Here is a 16,782-nt window from a genome sequence, read left to right as displayed (position 1 = left end):
CACAGTGGTAAACATGGACTTGTCCCAACTTTTTTGAGATGTGTTGATGCCATGAAATTTAAAATCAACTTATTTTTCCCTTAAAATGATACATTTTCTCAGTTTAAACATTTGATATGTCATCTATGTTGTATTCTGAATAAAAGATTGAAATTTGAAACTTCCACATCATTGCATTCTGTTTTTATTCACAATTTGTACAGTGTCCCAACTTTTTTGGAATCGGGTTTGTGTGTGTATGTGTATATATTATATATATTTATTAGGGGTGACCCTGAATAGTCGACGATTCGAATCTTTGATAGGAGGAGCCTGATTCGACTACCAATCTCACAGTCGAATTTTCGCAGAGGTGTTATGAGAAGAGATATGGGGGTGCTCAATATCTGATTTTACATAGACATACTGGTTCTTTCCCAATAGGTTAATATACAGCCTATTATGTTAATACCATAAATAAAAATGTGAAAAGAAAGAAGCTTTTAATATATATTTTTAATGTGCGTGAATAAATCCAACCACCCCTGTTAAGTTTCACTTCCATGATCTGTGACCGGCAGCGGAGCATCTTTGCGGCAGGGATTAAATCTTTAACAAAGTCTTGGATAAAGTGTACAATTGGATGCACTTTGAAATGGTAAAATATGATCCAAAAAACGTATGATGCAAGTTGTGCCAACAGCTCATGTCCTAGAACTCAACAATGACAAACACTGCGGCGCGCTTCTGCCGGCCAACGAGCTGACTATAGCTCGCTATTTGAAAAGACTCAAACGGACGAAGACTCAACATGGCGGCGCGTTGATCACACCTGTTTACTCACGCTCCTACAACATTCGACAATTTCTCTGTCTAACAGCCTTAGTATCGTTCTATAACTTAACAAATATATAAATAACTGTAAACAATATAACAACACAATGTCTTCGCGTACTACAAAGAAAAAACATGGAAACCAAGACGACTCCAACGCTGAGGCTAATCATCAAGCTAGCATGACCATCGAGGGTAATGTTAAAGAAGCCCACGCAAATACAGACAAAAACCAAGACAGCAACATTATGAGCGCAATCGCAAGCATGAGAGAAGACTTTTCAGTCAAATTCACAGGAATCCTCTCAGCCATACAGGAGGTTAAACAAGACATCAAAGAATTTTCTAACAGATTGTCTATGGCGGAACAACGTATTAGCGACACAGAGGATCAAGTATCCGTACTGAAAAACACCGTAGATACCCTTCAGCAACAGGTGAAACTTCTTGGCGTTAAACTGGAAGACCAGGAAAATCGAAGTCGGCGCAATAATGTGCGCCTCATCGGCCTACCTGAAGGAGCCGTGGGCTCGGATACGGTGGGTTTCCTTGAGAGATGGCTGCCTGAGGTACTGGGACCGGAATCTTTTACCAACCCGATAACCATCGAACGAGCTCATCGTTTACAGGAACGTCGAGATCGAAACGCTCCCAGAACACTTATTATGCGCTTCTTGAATTCAAATGATAAAGACAAAGTGTTACAAACTGTGCGGGCCAAAGGCAAGATAACATACGACGAGTGCGAAGTGAAGTTTTTCCAAGATATCGCCAGAGAAACGCATCTGAAAAGACGGAAATAGTACGAAGTGAAGCAACAGCTAAAGGCCATGGACATTCGTTACGGAGTAATATTTCCAGCGAAATTGCACATCACTCACGCAGGACGAGACCGCACATTTGAGAGCCCAGTCGAGGTGGAGAATTTTATTCGCAACCTTAAGGATACACACTGATAATCCTTCAGGCAGGAAGGCCGAATACAGAAGAATGGAGCCGTCACGTAACGAAATCTTTCTCTCTTTTCTTACGAGACTGGTAACGTATTTAGAGTAAAATAGGATTGATTGACTTTTCAAAGACACTTGACGGATGATATTTAGTTCAGTTGTGATCAGTGACTTCTACAACTATCTATATTGTTTTTCAGTTATTTTCATTTTAATTTGTTGTATATTCAGAAGTTGATTGATTGTGGTTACTTCAGTTGTTATTATAGGCTGTTGTTCAATTTCTAATATGACCAGCCGTTTGTTGATGGGAGCGTGTAATGAACGAACATGCTCTTGATCCGCGTTATGCTGCTCCTAGAAATAGGATCGGTGACACAAAGTGTTGAATCTTTAGATTTTGTGTTAGGGGCAAAGTGCTGGCGAGTTCAGGGTGCCAGTACTAGTAAAAGCATCCTGTGTATGTTTTACTTTTTTTCAGTCATGGGGTAAATTGCATTTTATTGTAAACAAGCTAAGGGACAAGATTGTAATATTATGGAATTCTTAATCTATGCACTAATACTGTAATGGGTTCCATTTCAGAGTTAAAAATAACATTGTGGAATGTGAGAGGCTTGGGGAAATTAACTAAAATTAAGCAAGTAATGACCAGAATTAAACAACTTAATCCATCAATTGTATTTTTGCAAGAATGTCATACTTCTTCAAATAACATAACACCAATACAAAGGCGGTGGAAAGGCCAAATTTACTCAGCTTTATTTTCTCCTAATTCTAGGGGGGTAATGATTTTAATACACAAGTCAGTTCCATTTCAAATATCCAAGGTTTTACAGGACAGCAGGTCGTTACATAATTATACAAGGCTCTATTCTAAATGAAAACATTATATTGGCAAATGTATATGGCCCTAAAACAGATTGTCCGATTTTTTTTGAAAAATTATTTCTTTTACTGTCTTCTTTACCAGGAAAATTGCTAATTGCTGGAGACTTTAATTGCACAATATCTCCTAGCCTTGACCGCTCAACAGGTTTAGATAAAACACACACACAGTCTAGGAAAAAGATATGGGATTACATAAAAGAACTCAATCTGTGTGACCCATGGTGTAGGTTATACCCCAGTAAAAGAACATATTCTTGTTGTTCTTTTACTATTCTTGTTGTTCTAATGACGAAGGGTCATTCTCGTATTGACTATTTTTTAATCTCCAATGACCTCTTTCCAAGAGTAACATTGTGTCAGTATGATTCCATTGTTATCTCAGATCATGGTCCAGTTTCTTTAGTTTACAAATCAGTAAGTGATATGAATGAAACTCGTCGCTGGCGCCTTCATCCAAAATGGTTACATGATCTGGATTTTATAAAATTTATTGGAGTACAGATAGATAATTTTTTTAAAGAGAATAAAAATGAAACTTCAGCTGCTATAAGATGGGAAGCATTCAAGGCATATATTCGAGGTCAGATAATTTGTTATACAAGCTCAAAAACTAATAAATTTAAATTGGAATTAGATTTATTGGAAAAACAAATTAAACTTGCAGAGGAAAAAGCTTATTTAGACACTTCAAATACTATAGATCACAAACTTCTTAAACTTAGGGCTCAATTCAACACCCTTTCCATAACAAAAGCTGAAAATAGCTTAATAAGACTGAAACAATCTTTCTATGAGCATGGAGAAAAGGCAGGAAAATTATTAGCATGGCAGATAAAAAAACGGACACAGAAAAAGCCATTAATAGTATTGAAACTCTGAATGGGGAAACAACATCTAATCCTTTAGAGATAAATAATGCTTTTGTTTCGTTTTATAAAGATTTATATAATTCTGAGTCAGCCCATTTTATTGAAGATCAAGCTCGATTTCTCAATGATCTTCAGTTCCCACTCATATCAGAAGAAGATAAAACATATTTAGATCGTACATTAGAAGAAAGTGAAATCTTGGAATCTATATCAAAGCTGAAGAATGGTAAATCTGCTGGGCCTGATGGTCTACCAATCGACATATATAAGCTTTTTAAAAACAAACTGATTGGTCCTCTAAAGGAAATGTACGCAGAATCATTTCAAAATGGCTATCTACCACCTACGCTGAGGAGTGCCTTAATTACTTTAATTTTGAAACCTGATAAGTCTGCTACTAAATGTGAGTCATACAGACCTATCTCTCTACTTAATACAGATGTAAAGATCATTGCCAAAATCTTGGCATCAAGATTAGAAAAATGCCTACCATCTGTAATAGGTATAGGCCAAAATGGATTCATCAAGAATGGTCAGGCTAGTCATAATATTAGGCGGGTCTTAAACATTATGTATGAAAAAAGAGAAGCCTCAGACACATGTATTCTATCACTTGATGCAGAAAAAGCGTTTGATAGAGTGGAGTGGCTGTATATGAACGATGTATTAACTCGTTTTGTTTTGGAGACTCATTTCTACGTTGGGTCAAAATTTTATACTTTAAACCAATAGCTGAAGTTAGGACTAATAATACGACATCAAAACCTTTTAATATACATAGAGGAACACAGCAAGGATGTCCTCTGTCACCATTGCTCTTTATTTTAGCACTGGAGCCCTTAGCAATTGCAAGCAACTCTATCATTAAGGGCATTAAAATTAAAGATCGTGATCATCGAATAGCGTTATATGCAGATGACACTATTCTTTTTCTGACAAGGCTTGAAAGATCCGTTCCAGCGTTGCTCGAACTGATTGACAGATTTGGAAAGTTCTCCAGCTATAAAATTAATAATACCAAATCATCAATACTCTTTTTAAATACCCATGAAAGACATCAACCACCAATTGGGCATCCATTTATAAATGCAGTCGATGGCTTCAAATATTTATGCATAATCATAACACCTACAGTTGACAGGTTAGTCCCTGCCAATTATAATCCAGTCATAGCCAAAGTCAATGAATCTGTTGACCGATGGTCCTCCCTACCAGTCTCACTGATTGGCCGTATAAACATTATTAAGATGAATATTCTACCAAAATTTCTGTATTTATTTCGCTCTATTCCACTTTCCCCTCCATTAGGTTTTTTCTCTAGTATGAAAAAAAAAATTAACCAAATTCATTTGGAATAATAGACAAGGCTTCACCTAACATTACTATATCTTCCTTATGACAGAGGAGGCTTACGTTTACCCAATTTGCAGTGGTACTACTGGTCTGCCCAGATGGCTAATGCCACCTATTGGTTTTCCTCAAAGCCACAGTTACCCTGGGTAGAGATAGAATCGAAAGTTGTAAACGAAATGAGTATGGACCTGTATTTATACTCTGACTTGTATAAGAATCTAAAAAAGGCTACCAAAAATCCATTTGTTAAAAATACTTTAATAGTATGGAATGACGTTCAGCACATACTAGGAGAAGTTCCAACTCTCTCTTACTTTTCTCCTATTTGGGGAAACAGGGACTTCAGACCAGGGAATAATGACTCTGGCTTCAAACAGTGGGCATTAAAGGGTATCCGTAAGGTTGGGGATTTATTTGAGGGAGACACATTGATGACCTTTAGAGATCTTAACGAAAAATTTGGAATCCCAGTGACACACTTTTTTAAATATTTACAAATTCGCAGCTATATCAATGTTAAGCAAAATTATTCCCTATCTAGACCATTACCAACAGAACTAGAAAAAAATATGTTTTTTGAGGATCTTAGTACAAACCAAATTTCAGTTTTATTGCAAATTTGTTAATAGCTCTAAAGAATCATCTGAATCCAAGAGAGTTGCTTGGGGTACAGATCTACAGTATGACCTTTCAGATTTAGAATGGAGCGAGATATGTATCAGAGCCCAAAATGTGTCAATTAATACTAGATTTAAACTGATCCAATTTAATTGGGTAATGCGTACTTATGTAACCCCTGAAAAGTTAAATAAGTATAACCCAAACATTCCAGACATCTGTTTTAAATGCCAAAAACATAAGGGAACATTCTTTCATTGTATCTGGGAATGTGAGGTGATTAAGACGTTCTGGCAAAAAGTGACAACAGTGATTTCCTCAATCTCAAAACCATTTCCAGTGACTCCTGAAATATGTGCTTTGGGTTTAATTCCTGTAAATTTATCACTATCAGGTTATCATACTAAAATTATTGACATTTGTCTAGTTCTTGTAAGACGTTTGGTAGCATTTTACTGGAAGAACATAGAAGGTCCATCTATTGATCATTGGTTGAAGGATCTGGCACATTTTATTGCAATTGAAAGAATAACTTACAGTATAAAGGGCAAACTAAAGGACTACCATAAAATTTGGGATCTTTTAATAAATTTCCTGGAAAATAACCAAATATCAACACAGGCAAGGTTAGATACCTCTCACTCTACTGATTGATACATGTTGTGCTTTTGTATTTGAGATATGTGGATATGTCTGTCTTAGCCTTTGTATAATAACTTTACCCATGTAATTGAATTTTTGGATGCTTTGGGGGTGGGGAGGGCAAGGGGGGTTGTGGGAAGGTGGTTAAAATATTTTAAAATGTATTTTCTTGGCCTATTTTCTTGTCATTTTACATGCTTAAAGTTCAATAAAAATACGTTTAAAAAAAAAGACTCAAACGGACACAGGCGTGAAAGACTAGATTTTTTTCTCTCAATCAGGTAGGGTAGCTACAAATGATTTCAAACTATTTTAGACGGATGTAATTTGATTTTTGAATGTTTAGCTTAAAAGACTGCCTCTGTCTCTGCCTTTGTCTATTGTCTCTGCAGTTAAAAAGACAAAGTTGACAATTCTGGCTATAATTTCGTTATTTTAATAATTTCTTCAATTTTAATTTATTTATTGATCATTCTGGGTTATCTAATTTAATTATTTGTGGCTTGTGTTTTGAATATATGTTCCCCTGCACTTCAGGCATTTTGCAGTTTGACTTGATCATATTTCTGTTCTAATTCAATTCTGTAAATTAATGTTTGATTAAAAAAAAAAAAACTATAATTTTTTATTAAATGAATTACATTTTTTGGTGCATCAATGTTGCACTGTAGAGTTAAAGCTTGCTTGCACAGACAGTTTAGCCGATGTAATTTGATTTGCCGACATATGAAATGTATAGCTGCAGTGTGGCTTTTCTGCAGTTATTTTTATATATATTTTAGGTCGGTTTATTAGAAAGACGTTTCTCTGTGCTGTGTGTGAAAGAAAATAAAAGTTGTCTTAAGCCGCGCCCGCGGATAGGCTATAGGCCTTAGGCCTACTTCATTTTCCGTGTCCCGCTCCATCTCGTGCACAGTTCAGCGCGCGGCCCTTTCAAAGTCCGTGCACACTCTCTAGTGGACAGCTGTTTTTCAGGCTCGTGGCAGTGATATCACTAAAGGGAATAAATGCACAAAATACTCAGTAAAAAACATCTTTTACTCTCAGTAAGAGGAGTACCAAGCTAAACTCTAGCCCGTGGTCATGACAGGGCCCTAGCTACAAGGAAGGGCCAGTATAACCTAAAATGATAAATTTAAGGGAACTAGCTACACAACCTGAGCCTAGGCATACACATTCCATCAGGCAATGTTAATCATGCTAAACAGCGTGAGAGTAACGAGCATCGTAAACCAACAGCGCTGTATCCAAACAAGCTGCATACAGAGAGGCTAAAAACAAATAGCCAACAATCAAACAGCAATGAACCCCAGATGCTGTGGTGCAAACGACCGGGAGAAGTCGGGTAAACAAAACTCCCAACACTCATCCTGAGTGTGCGATCCAACAGGTGATGCGCTCAGTGAAACACAAACCCAAACCGGGGAGTACAACAACAACACCGTATTCATATATAGAGGCCGGATAAAGCCTGCTAACATAGAGAACAGGTGTAACCTGTGGCAGCACAAGCACGCTCACATAACACGCCTGCATAAACATATGTAGGGGAAATATGGTCAAAAACGGCCAGCAACTTCCTCAGAAGGAGGCCAGAACTAGGAACTATACAACCACAGGGGGATAGTCATGACAGGGGGATGTAAACAAACATACACCTAACCTAGTTCTAGCCTAGCCGCTAGCTAAGGACTGTATGTAGACCACGCTACACTCGGGCTACAAATTCCCAAACACACGGAGAAAGCAGCGCGAGCGACAGCATTAGGTGGCCGAAAAACGTCTTGGGTTACGAGTGTAACCCTTGTTCCCCGAGTAAGGGAACGAGACGCTACTCAGGGAACAAGGGTTACACTCGTAACCCAACACGTTCCCTTTCGTGGGAACTATCGACGCCACGTCAGTGATGTGATGGGAACGCTGTCCCAACTACGCCGTGCCTCCGAGTGCCTGGCTACCATCTTGTAACACCAAAGCACCCGGAGTTCTACTCACATTAAGATTATAAAATCTGATGAAGGTGTGCTGGGATGACCATCCAGCAGCGCCACAAATATCAACCAAGGAAACTCCTGACATATGAGCTCTTGAAGCAACCATACCTCTAGTTGAGTGTGCCCTGACATCCAAAGGACACGGGTGCCCTAGGGCTTTATAAGTCAATGTGATTGCCTCAACCACCCATTTACTCATCCTCTGCTTGGACGCTGGGCCCCCTGGACTCAGGGACCCGTAACATACAAATAGTTGGTCTGATTTTCTCCACAGGGCAGCTCTGTGAACATATACATCCAATGCCCTGACAGGGCACAGCAGATTAAGTTTTTCCTGATCCGGTTTAGTGAACGGAGGGGGATAAAAAGCCTCCAAAACAATAGGACCTGGGACCCTAGTGGGGACCTTAGGCATGTAACCAGGCCTTGTATGTAGAAAAGCCTTAACCATGCCTGGTGCAAACTCTAAACATGATGGTAAAACCGAAAGAGCTTGAAGGTCACCTATTTTTTTCAAGGATGAAATGGCCAGTAAAAACACAGTCTTCAATGTGAGCATTTTATCTGACACATCTTCCAAAGGTTCAAAGGGCACCTCAGCCAACTCTTGTAACACAATGCCTAAGTCCCAGGTCGGAGATTTTGGGCGTACTGAAGGCCTCAACCTCAGTGCGCCACGAAGGAAGCGAACAACTAAGGGGTCTCGATCTACGAGACACCACCCATAGCAATATGATAGGCTGAAATAGCAGCAACATACACTTTTAATGTGGAATGAGTTAAGCCTTCTGAAAGCTTTTCTTGAAGGAAATGAAGCACACAGCTGATAGATGAATGGACTGGGTCCACCCAATGATGACTACACCATGTAGAGAACACCTTCCACTTATACATATAAAGCTTCCTTGTAGATGGAGCTCTGGACTGAAGTATGGTCTCCACAACCTCGGTTGGGAGACCAGATTCTATGAGCCTTGCCCCCTCAGAGGCCAGGCCCACAGTTTCCACATTTCTGGACGGGGATGTAAGATCATGCCGCCCGCTTGGGACAGGAGATCCTGTCTGACTGGAAGCTCCAGAGGAGAGCCGTGAAGAAGCGATACTAGGTCCGCAAACCATATTCTCGTTGGCCAGAAAGGAGCCACCAATATTAAGTCTACCCCTTCCTGACGGACTTTGTCCAGAACTCCCGGGAGCAGAGAGACTGGGGGAAAAGCATACAGGCGTCGCCTTGGCCACGTCTGTATCATGGCATCCAACCCCAGGGGCGCTGGATGCCTCAGAGAGTACCACAGAGGGCATTGAGTTGACTCCTCTGTGGCAAAGAGATCGACTTCCGCTCGACCGAATGTTTCCCATATAAGCTCCACTACCTTGGAGTGAAGCTTCCATTCCCCCGGACTCGCGCTCTGCCTCGACAGAGCGTCCGCCCCCATATTCAAATACCCCGGAATATACGCCGCCCTCAGCGAGAGTAATTTCCCTTGGGTCCACAGGAGGATGCGACTGACTAATTTGCATAGTGGACGAGACCGCAATCCCCCTTGGTGATTTATGTAGGAGACCATCGTAGTGTTGTCTGTCTGAATCAACACATGGTGGCCCCTCAGGTCGGGGAGGAAGTGCTTCAGAGCCTGAAACACTGCCAGCATCTCCAGCCGATTTATGTGCCATGAGACCTGGTGTACCTCCCAAAGACCTTGAGCTGAGCGACCACTCATGATCACTCCCCAGCCTGTGAGGGACGCATCTGTCGTAAGCATTACGCAACGACACGAAGTTCCCAATATGGGTCCCTGGGACAGGAACCAAGGCTTTTTCCACATGACCAGAGCACGAAGGCACCGCCGCGTGACTTTGATCATGCGAAAAGGATTACCCCTCGGAGAAAACCCCTTGGTCCTGAGCCACCACTGTAAGGTTCTCATGTGCAGAAGGCCAAAAGTAATAACAGCTCAACATCTCGATTTTGAGCTGCCAGATGTTCTGTTTGAGCTAAAATCAACCAATCGTCGATATAGTTCCGCACGCGGATGCCCCAGAGTCTCAGAGGAGCCAAGGCTGCATCCATGCACTTCGTGAACATGCGGGTTGATAATGATAGGCCGAAGGGAAGAACCTTGTATTGGTATGCTTCGCCCCCGAAAGCAAACCTGAGGAACTTCCTGTGAGAAGGATGGATGGATATATGAAAATATGCGTTCTTCAGATCTATCGCCACAAACCAGTCCTCGGATCTGATCTGTGGAATAATCTGTTTGAGTGTAAGCATTTTGAACTTCAACTTCTTTACAGATCGATTTAGTATATATAAATCTATGATCGGACGCAACCCTCCATCCTTCTTTGGAACAATGAAGTAGCGGCTGTAAAAGCCCGACATTTTGCTGGGAGAGGGAACCCGTTCTATAGCCCCTTTTTGCAAAAGCGTCGTAACCTCTTGTTCCATTACCAGAGACTACTCTGGAGCTACCACTGTGTGAATCACTCCAATGAACCTGGGCGGATGAGAACCGAACTGAATTCTGTAACCCTGTTCTACCATGAGCAGCACCCATTTTGAAATATTCGGAAGACGTTTCCATTCCCCCAAAAATTCTACTAAGGGAACCAGCCTCTCAAGACTGGTCTCTGGTGTTTTTTGAGCACTTGGCTCGTTTATCTGACCGGCAGATAAGTGAATCACGTGCTGGCCGACCCTCCTCGAAGGATCGACAGGGACTGCTGCGCCCTGTCGCACACTGGGTGGCAGGGTTGGCAGAACAGTCCCCTGAGGGCACGATGGGGAACGATAGATATTAATCGTCGAACCCCTTCGGAGGGGACTGCCCTCAGAAACCCTGACCCATGAGCGTCAGGATTTCTTTTGGAAAGCCTTCCGGAAAATAATGACGGTCCTCAGATCCGCCCTTCCCCCAGAAGGTTTCGGCTGTACAGCACGCACCGGTCCCCAAGCTTTCCGTGGGGGAGCAAGGGCGGCCACACTAACCTTTTGCTGGGACCTGTGCCCCGAGGAACGCTTCTTTCTGTTTTTTCGCCTCCTCGAACCTGTCGACGACAGTTGTAACTGCGTCACCGAACAGGCTCTCGGAGGAAAGTGGCGCATCCATAAGGATATGTTTGTCCTTATCCTTAATATCTGCAAGATTGAGCCACAGATGTCTCTCCGTGGCCACCAGGGCTGCCATAGAGCGGCCTACTGACTTGGCCGTCTCCTTGGTGGCACGGAGAGATAAATCTGTGGCTTTTCTCAGCTCTTGAATAGTCTCGAAAGTAGCCTCCCCACTCTCGTCAATCTCCCCCAGCAGATCAGCTTGGTATGCCTGCAGTATGGACATTGTGTGCAGACATGCCGCAGCCTGACCCGCCGCCGAATAAGCCTTGCCCACCAGATTCGATGTTTGCTTTAGAGGTCTGGTGGGCAACGTCGGGGATTTCAGGGACGATGCAGACTCAGGCGAGAGATAGCTCGCAAGCATCTCCTCAACCTGAGGCATCACCCCATAACCGTGTTGCTTCAGCCCAGTGATATTGCTGTACATTGTTGTCTGTGGGCTGAAGACACGGTACTGCACGGGTCTATTCCACGACCTCGACACCTCGGTGTGGAGGTCGGGAAAGAACGGCAGTCCCCGACGCTGGGGTAGTGACCTAGCTGGGAGGAAGCGTTCATCTAACTTGCTTTTAATTTTTGGAATGTTTTCCTCCACGGGCCAGCTTCTTTTCAGTTTTTCTACTGCCCGGGTCACTACCTCCATAAGCTCCTCATGGGCTGGAGATGAGGATGACGGTCCCTCATCTCCACCCTCGACACCTTCAATATCAACCTCCTCGGAGGAAGATATATTCAGTGCCGGTGCCTTCCTTTGGGGGGAAGAAACCGCAGCGCGTGCTTTTCTTCCGTCATTTTATATATATATATATATATATATATGTGTCTTATATCACTTTCTTTGTGCTCTGGAAACTCTTGTCCTCAGACGAAGAGATCACTTTTGGCGAGATGGTAGACAAACAACAGTAAATAAGACAGACAAGATACAAATAGTGCTTACTGAAGACAACAGAAGCTAGCGTTCTTTGTTTCTGGGCATGCTTTATAGGTTCCGGTCCGCGATGTCACCTGCCTCTGACGTCACGTTCTCTCATTGGTTAGATACAATGGTGCTTCACGAACACAAAAATGCAGAGGATTCCAATCACGTCACTGACGTAGCGTCGATAGTTCCCACGAAAGGGAACCGGCCAACACATAACTGACAATAGCGAAAGCTAGTTCTAGCTATGCACAGTATCAGCCGAGAAACTACACCAACGCTAAACAACAAATCGGCCATAAAGGGCCTGCCTGTAACAGTCAGCCTAACATACAGTAATTTGCCCAAATAACCCCTTAAAAACATGAACAGATGACAACTATATGCATGGGAAGCTATACAGGAAAAACAAGGTCTATATTGAGAATGAAAAATGGACCTGGCTTACCTCCTGCAGCTCTTAGAACGCAGATTCCTCCCCGATTCGTCACACGGAGGGGAAAATCCAAAGTCCCATAAGCCCAAAAGCACTTTCACTATCAAGCCAGACGGCGGGCCGTCAGGAATATATTCATCATAGGCCCACAACATCAGCCCGACTGTAAAGCCAGCAGCATATAGATGTCACAAACGCTACCGGGAGGCGAAGGAAGAGCGAGGGTGAGAAAAAGCTCTCGCGAGAGCGGAGATCAATTACCGGCGCTGCTGGTGCCGCTCCTCGATCACCTCCCTCAGATCTTGCTTCTTCCTTCTAGCATCTCGGCGTCTCTGCGACTTACTCCGAGGAGGAGGAGCGCGGCTTCGCCTCCCTGATCAAGATCCGTAAGCAGATCAGCCTGGTACGCCAGAAGCACCGTCATAGTGTGCAACGCCGCACCAGCCTGACCTGCAGCGGCGTAAGCCCTGCCATTCAAACATGACGTCACCTTCAATGCTTTGGATGGCAGGGCCCTCGCCGGAGTTGCCGGGCCATGGGTAGAGAGAAAACGATCGTCTAACCTTCTGCGAGCGGGTTCCCTCCTCACGCGCTCCCAGGGCAGCTGCAGTCTGCTCGAGGCGCGTTCCATAACCTCCAGCAACTCCGAAAAACGGCGCGCAGTGAGGCCGAGCGGGAGCCGCGGGCTCGCCCGCTTCTCCCACCTCGGCCATCTTATGCTCTCCGGGGCTTTGGACCAAGAGAGCACTCGCTCCTGGGTCCGAGGATGTTAAAGATAAAACATCGTCGTCATCCACCAGAAGCGCGTCCTCGTCAGTCGCTTCAGCTTGAGAAAGATTGACACCCCTCTCAAATTCTCCAGTGAGCTCCACCTGCGATCCCCATGATTTCAATCGCCGCTGAGCCTCAGCACGAGCGGGGCCGGAACCACCAGGCAGCGGTGGTGGCACCTCTCACCTCGAGAAGAGGGCCAAACGAGAACAGAGCGTTTTCATAGGAAAACGCTCACAGTCAGCACAGGCAGCACCCTCGAGTACTGACCGTGCGTGCTCCTCGTCCAAACAGAAAACACATAAGTTGTGTGTGTCCTCCGGTGTCAGAAACCTGGGACAAGGATCAGCACACTTCCTGAACGATTTAGCAGAATATTTTCTTTTGGCAGAGTGAAAAAGGCACGAGCAAAAGCAGTCGCGAAAAGACAAAAGGATGTCGGCTGTTTCCCCAGGCGCTCCCTTTATACGTCACGGTTCGCGCCGTTTGACGTGATAGGCTGTCGCCAGCCAATAGGATTGGAGTGTGGTGATTTTTGGCATTTCGAGCACGGGTCACGGAGGACGTTCCCCTAGCGCAGTCAGCGCAGTCAGTGCAGAGTAGAAGTTCCCTTTCGAAAGGGAAATCCATATTTAAAAAAAAACACAAATATTACAAAATGTGATATTAAAAACAATAAGTCGTTTTTCTAAAGGAACACTGTCCAACAGCGACACCCACAGGTGAAGTTACAGTGGGAGTCCGAGACTCTCGTGCCTCCTCTCCCCTCATAGAGAATCAACAGAGCCTCTAAAGCGTGCGGTGGGTTTTGTGGGGGGTAATTGAGAACTAATATTTTTATATAAAATAGGCACCAATTTAAAAAAAAATGCAATGTCAGTGTACAAAGAAGTGGATAAACCATTAATGTAACTAAACAATATGATGTCAAACTGTACGATACAGCTAAATTTATTTAGGACTCGACTACAGATTTGCAGAGTTTTTTCAATTACACCACTTGAGTTCACTGTGAAACAGATCTTTCTCATACTATCCTGACTGCTTAAATTACAATGTGTGATTTCAGAATATAGTTCCTCATGAATTATCTGCAATGCTCTTCACATTTTTAACCCTTTGAATGAGAGTTGGTCTGTGTTTATCAAAAAAATTAGCTTTATCAATCTCAGAATTCAGTTGCGGCTCATCTTATCGTATTTTCTTTTGATTTAACTGGGCAAGTTCATCTTTCCATATTGTGGCAGTCCACACAGGCTTCTTGTTCTAGTTTGGATCAACATCTGTTGTAAATGAAATCCCCTCTACAGGATGGACAGAAGCACCAGGAACCTCAAGAAGGTGTGGTGTTTTCATCCGAAACGGTCTGTTAGGTCTGGGATGGCTGACCGGATGACTTGATTTTTCATTTTGCTCAACTTTTTCTTTTGAACAAGTGTCATTCACTGGGAAAAAATAAAATGTGAAGAATGAGAGGATCTTTACAGCGCATGTAGAGAAGAAGACTGCAGTGTTCTTCTCACTTCATGATCCAGCTTATAATTAGAGTTGTAAGAGAGAAGGATGGTTGGACAATTTTGTCATGACGTGTAACATTCAGCCAAATCGTCTAAGTCACAAGATTTAAAAATGGGGTCATATTTTACTGTGTTAGTTTGTTAGTGGTTAAAAGAATTAGACATAAAACAATGATAAAGTTAAATAAGAATTGTGTATTTACAATATTCACAGGAACTTTAAAACATCACAATAAAACCAGGAAAACTCAGTCTGTTAAAAGCATACAGTTTAAAGTACCATACCCTAAAACAGTCCAAGAATCCTAGTGTGCTGTTAAAGTCCCAATGTGAGTGTCCACCGGTATATATACAAATGTCCACAGTAGTGATAATCCAAGAGTTGTAAGGTTGTGACTGGAGAGGTAAGTCCACAAAATTGGTAACTCCACAATCCAGGTGAGTTGTTGACTGTTCGTGAGTCCTTGTTTGTTTGCCATGCTGCTCTCTTTATACAGATGTTTTTCCTGCTTCCTGTCATGTGACTGGTCACATGACAGGCCAACCATTCATTTCTTAAAGACATACACACTTAAAATGGTAAGAGGAATAAAATGGACTAAAACACATGTAAACCAATTAAAACTCTATTATACATAAAATCATTGTAATAAATAGAGCAGTAAAACATGCATTTTGTGTGACAGTGTCACAGACAGGTCAACTCTACAGACTGTAAAGATATTCCTTCATCTCTTTTGATGAGGACCTTCACAGCATCTTTGAGAGAGGGGTCAGACTCTGCTAAACAGGTGTAATGAGGCAGATGAGCCTCCTCCAGTTTCCTTGAGATCACAGTCACATCAATCACTGGACCAATTCGCTCACACTGAAGCCTCTCCAGCTCTGCACTGAGGAAACGTCCATCCACTGCACAGTACTGGAGAGTGACGTCACCAGCACAGACCCATCGCATTCAACATTCAACAATGTGAACACAAGACTGACAGTGAAGATTCATTTCAGAAGTTTCAGGTGCAGAGATGTTCAGCCTAAAGAAAAGAGATGATAATGATAAATGAAATGACTAATGCATAAAATTCTCATTTTTCCAGCTCTTCCAAAACCTTTGATTTGAAGTGAATCTTCACTTTCTCATTGCAGCTCTGACTCCAGTCCTCTTCTATGCATTGGTCAATGGGTTTACTGCACTTCCTCCTTTATAAAGATGGTGGAAACAAAATAAAGGTATGATAGATATGATATAATGATAAGAAAAGGAAATTGTTTTTCACTTGTATTAATAGTTCAAAATAATTTATTGAAGACTAAAATGGGACTTGAGGGAGATTATGGTTTTGTTACAAGTTGCTTGCGCAGAAAACACACGACGAAGGAGATAAGATACAAAATAAGTCTTTACTTGAATAGATCCAACAGGTACAGGCAGAAACGCAACACAACTCACGCAGGACGAAACCGGACAATGAACATAGGAAAAACAGGAACTTAAATACACAGAACAATTGACCAAAATGACAAACAGCTGTGATAATCTAGTTAGTGTCCGTGGTGACTGATGATGTCAGGAAAACAGAACAAAGGAGAACGACAAACAGAATGTGACTGAGACTGTAACAGGTTTATTTTACAACAAATTTTAAAAAGACAGTTAGCTAAAATTTAAAAATTTGATAAACGTTTTATATAGATTTTTAGATTTTTGTACATATAATACTTGAATTCCTATCAACAGTGTTACCCATTTGTTTCCTTTCGTGGGAACTATCGACGCTACGTCGGATGACGTGATGGGAACCCTCTGTATTTTGTGTTCGTGAAGCACCTCTGTATCCAACCAATGAAAAGACATGACGTCAGAGACGGGTGACGTCACGGATCAGGAAGCTAT

The 16,782-nt window shown here is 42.4% G+C and overlaps 1 protein-coding gene across 2 annotated transcripts in view; it reads right to left on the bottom strand.

Moving 5' to 3' along the window:
- Nucleotides 1-15,096: 15,096 nt before the first annotated feature.
- LOC137003383 (NACHT, LRR and PYD domains-containing protein 1 homolog) overlaps nt 15,097-16,782 on the bottom strand; it is a 37,222-nt gene continuing 35,536 nt past the window's right edge. For both annotated transcript variants that reach the window (XM_067363516.1, XM_067363515.1), the window contains 2 exons: nt 15,998-16,088; nt 15,097-15,922 (listed from right to left, as the gene is read on the bottom strand). The gene's annotated coding sequence lies outside the window, so the exon portion shown is untranslated. The remainder of the gene's footprint in view (nt 15,923-15,997; nt 16,089-16,782) is intronic.

This window comes from Chanodichthys erythropterus, chromosome 16 (assembly GCF_024489055.1).
Source record: "Chanodichthys erythropterus isolate Z2021 chromosome 16, ASM2448905v1, whole genome shotgun sequence".
NCBI lineage: Eukaryota > Metazoa > Chordata > Actinopteri > Cypriniformes > Xenocyprididae > Chanodichthys > Chanodichthys erythropterus.
This window is presented reverse-complemented; position numbering and strand designations above follow the sequence as displayed.